This window comes from Chaetura pelagica, unplaced genomic scaffold (assembly GCF_000747805.2).
Source record: "Chaetura pelagica isolate M959 unplaced genomic scaffold, ChaPel_1.0 scaffold128, whole genome shotgun sequence".
In the NCBI taxonomy this organism is placed as follows: Eukaryota; Metazoa; Chordata; class Aves; order Apodiformes; family Apodidae; genus Chaetura; species Chaetura pelagica.
In genome coordinates, this window is record NW_009954302.1 from 442418 (window position 1) to 447171 (window position 4754).

Sequence of the window (4754 nt, forward strand, 5' to 3'; positions counted from 1 at the left end):
GGGGGGGGTTGTGGGGTGACCCCCGCGGCCGCTCCCGCACGGCCCTGCCCTTAAGGGACTTGAGGGGTTTTGTCGCTGAAAACCCACCCGTGCCCCACCCCGGGGCTGCTTCCCCTTATAGGGGGGGTGGAGAAAAACCTCCTCCCTGCTTCCAGCAGATGCCTGGTCATCCAATTATGTGATGGATGTGATCGATTCCGTCTGATGGAGCGAGTTGTGGGTTCAGACCCTGCGCTGGGCTTGCTTTTCATCTTGGCTAAAGTGGGTTTTTTTTTTCCCTGCCTGGGTGGTAAAAACCCCTGGTCATCCAATTATGTGATGGATGTGATCGATTCCGTCTGATGGAGCGAGTTGTGGGTTCAGACCCTGCGCTGGGCTTGCTTTTCATCTTGGCTAAAGTGGGTTTTTTTTTTCCCTGCCTTGGGTGACAAAGCCCAGTCGGTGGCAGTTGGGAAGGGGGATTTAAAACCCTCCTCCAAAGTTCAGGGGGAGCGGGGTTGGCAGAAGAAATAAACCCAGAACGCGAAGAATTGGAAGGGGTGAAGCGTGGAGGGGAAAAGGACGTGTTCCCAGCAGGGCCAGGGCAAGGCAGCCTGGCTGGAAGCAAAAGCAAATGGATGCACCAGTGCTGGGAGCAAACCGGGTTAGTGTCTTGCTGACCAGCGCGAGATTAAATGGGTGTTTGATAAAGTACTAGGGATAGGTTGGGAAAGCTGCTGCTTTGGGCAACTTGTATGATAACTGAGAAAAGTGATTTTTTATATATATATATATGAGTTGGTTTTTTTTTTAACTGCATCTGCAGATGTAAGTAAAGTGAAATCTTAAAAAAACACCCAAATTAAGGACATGCCCCCCCCTGAGTCCTGCTGGCAAAACGCCCTTGCTGCAGGCTGGCTTCAGTGGAGGCTTGAGGCTTCCTGCCCTCCTCCACAGGGCAGCAGAGGTTTTCAGGCTGTGTTAAGTACAGGGATTTCGTTGTCTCCAGGGGTAGTGCTTCTAGCAACATCTGCTGGCTCTTTTTCCAGTGTTTTGTGTCGTTTTAGAACTTGCCGCACGTGGTCAGAACAAGGTTGAAATGTTGGAATGCTGTTTCCTGAGGTATTCAGTGGTTTTAAGTGTCAGTATTGAGAACGTTTTACTACAAAACTCCACTCTTGGGTCCCTAGCAGCACCAGTCTGGCTCAAAATTGGTAGGCTAGAAAGCATCTGCTTTGAGTATCATATCTTCATATCATCTACTTGTGTTTTGCTCATGGTTCCAGTTAAACGTAGGCAACATTCTTACTTCACAGTTTTAAGACAGGTCGCCAGTTTGAAATACATTTCTGTTTAATTAGGTGGTTTCAGGTATCGAATCTTCTTCACCTTTTCAAGTGACTTCCCAAGCCTTTTCAAATGTTTGCCTGAGAAAAGTCATTTTAAAGGAAACCTGACTTCAGCATATACAAAGTACAGTCTGGTGAACAAACCTAACAATGCAGATTTCTCCCCAGTTTTTGTCTGTTATAATAGTGTCAGGTGTAATTTGTAACATCAGTAAAGTTGTTTTAGGAAGCAAACTGACCTTTCTTATTTGCTTGCTCTGAACATCATACCAGTGACTGTAGTTATGAGGTTTTCAGCAACAGAAGGATGCTGAGGTAGAAAATAAAGATTATAATGAAAATGCCCAGAAAAAAAACCCCCACAGTTTGGGTTTTTTTTGACAAGGCCTTATCAAAATGCTGTAGCATTTAAATCACTGTCCTGTGGAGCTGAGCAGAAGGCAAGAAATGCACTTTATGGCTCAGTTTTGGATTGGTATTTATATAGAGCTCAGTTGGCTTGAATTTGAGTTGCGTCGTTTTCTTTGCAAACTGGAGGAATCGGATGCACCCCGAGGATAATGGCAGGGTTGGAATTACTGAACCCAGTGCTTACAGCGAGGGAGTAAAAGATGCAAATTCCTTGGCTCCCATAGCAGGACCTGGAACTCGCAGTTCTCTCAGCTTCTCCAGCTCAGCAGGAGAGCTTTCCAGGAGGCAGCCTTCATCCCATGCCTGCATCCCAGGGCCTTCATCCCATGCCTGCATCCCAGGCCTTCATCCCATGCCTGCATCCCAGGCCTTCATCCCATGCCTGCATCCCAGGCCTTCATCCCATGCCTGCATCCCAGGCCTTCATCCCATGCCTGCATCCCAGGCCTTCATCCCATGCCTGCATCCCAGGCCTTGCCTCAACCCAGGCCTCCATCCCCGGGCCTTCCCCCCATGGCCTTCATCCCATGCCTTCATCCCAGGCCTTCATCCCAGGGCCTTCATCCCAGGCCTTCATCCCAGGGCCTTCATCCCAAGCCTGCATCCCAGGCCTTCATCCAGGGCCTTCATCCCAAGCCAGGGCAGCCTGAGCAGAGGCAACTGCCCCCGATCCTGCCTCCTCCTGGGACCGCTCGTTGAGAGTGGGTGATTGTTACTGGGTTATTTCAAACCATTATGCCTGAGCAGTTGCTGTAAAGCATCCCAAAGGGCAGCATTTCACCTGTCACCAGGGGGTTGGAGCAGCTTCCCACTCGCCTGCTGCCTGGGACAGGACTGCTTTTCCCTGCTCATGGCAGGGAGGTTGGAACTTGATGATCTTTAAGGTCCCTTCCAACATGAATGAGTCTATGATTCTATTTCCACCAGCCTGCAAGACTCTGAGCTTCCCTTGGGAAGCCTGAATTGCCTTCTGTGTTTTGTCCAGTGCCTGTTTCTTGTGAAATACAGACACACAGGGACAGGGAGCAGGACCTCAGACACTTGGCTGTGTGGTGTCTTAATGACTAGATTGTTTAATCATTGTCCCTTGCTGAGGATGAATATAAATATCTACACAATCACTTTGGTTGGCTCTGGGTAAACCACAGCCTTCATGATACCATTATACATGATACCATTGTCATTTTGTGATAAAGATTAAAAAACTTAGCCAATGTTCACCTTAGAATATCAGCCTTTTTTGGTATTCCTGTAACTTCTTTACCTTCACTAGGTTACCTGTGCTGTGTCTTTCACGACATCCTGAAAGCAAGGAAATAGAGCAGCCCCTTCCCCAGATGCTGTTGAACACATTTCGTGTTAGTTGCAAACGTGTATCTTGTCTTTTGACCAAAATGCAAAGGGCGATTCACCTCTTCAGCAGCAAATGGCACTCGAGTAGAACAGTTCTCATTGAAGTCTCTGAGTTTTATATATGAAGCAATATACCACCATGAGGATTTAAAAGGAACAAACGTCTCATGATAGATGGTATCTAAAACCCTGTGGTTTAAATGCCGTTTTTGCTGGCACACCCTCACCGTAGCACAGGGTTTCTTTTATACACCGGACATGCAAAATTACCTTATCTCCAAGTCTACATGATCGGTTAAATAGCAGGGCTTCTATTTTCACTGCACATGGCCCCAGGGGAAGGGGCTTTTCTGAGCAGGGGGTCCTTCCAGCCCTGCTATTTGGTATGTTAATGAGGTGAGTTCACAGTAAGTTGAGTTAGTCATTGTTTTCTATTATCTGTTTTACTTGGTGCTTAAGAATAAAGATTAGCAGTTAGTGTCTTCCATTCAATCTCTTCTTCCCACCAAGGTGAGCTCAGTGAACACCCCCTGCCATCGGTCTTGCTGGCCTGTCTTTTTCGACATGATTCTTACAGTCGATAGTGAGGAATTGGGAGACTTTCCTTCCAAGCTGCACGAAGATGCTAAAACACTTAGAGGGATGGTGTTGCATTCCAGAAGCTGCATCTGCACCTTTACCGTGCATTAATGAACTGAACAGCACAGTGCTATGCAGACGTGTAAATTAAAAAGACCAGAATTCTATACAACTGGTAACAGGCATTCTTATCAGATTAGACTGTATGAGTTAAGAGAATTACTCGTTTACATGTGTAATTGTGATTGACAAGTGTCACGAATCAGAATTGCTATCCACATGTGTACTTGTACACTTTTCTACATGGTTCCACACTATTTTTTTTTTCAGTTGTCAGAACTTACTACATTATATGTGGGAGTTTGAAGAGGAAAGAGTTGTATTTTTTAGTTATCAACAGCAGAGCTTTCTGGTGGGCTTTTCCGTTTGCTGTTTTTAAGTCAGGACTTGGAAGTGGCCAGTCAGGCTCTCTGTAAGAATGATTGTGGAGGCAGGGAACTGCCTTGATCTTAAATTATCTGCAAGGTCTTTTCTCTTTGCATTGTGCTTTTTTACAAGTCAGAATCATAAGACAGGGCGAGCACCTGCCAAGGGCAGCACAAGTTGGGTGGTGAATAGAAAAGGAGAATGCACATCATGGGATGGTTTAACTTGGGCTTATGGTTCAGTTCTGGTTTATATATCAATAACTCAAACCAGGACACACCATTTCAACCTTGAATATTGTTACCAAAGTGGTGCAATGGTACAAGTAAGTGTCATAACCTGGCCAGTCTTTTGAAGAAGCACGTGTCTGAGTGATACCAATGGCAGTAGGGAGTGTTAGATCCTTCAGCGAGGTCTCTTGTTCCTTGCCTAGTTGTTGTGAAGAAGGGAGAACAGGATCTGTGGGAAGGAAATTCAGCCAGTGGTGACAGTCACGGTGTGATGGGTTCCCCCAAACCCCCCCCTTCTTTCCCTGCCCTGTTGGACTCTGGCCCGTGACTCCTTCCCACCTGCCCCCCAGTGTGCCATAGCCTGGTGATTAGATCACTCTTCTCAGTTTGGGGACCAGAATTCTTGTCTATACTGCAAAATCAAGAG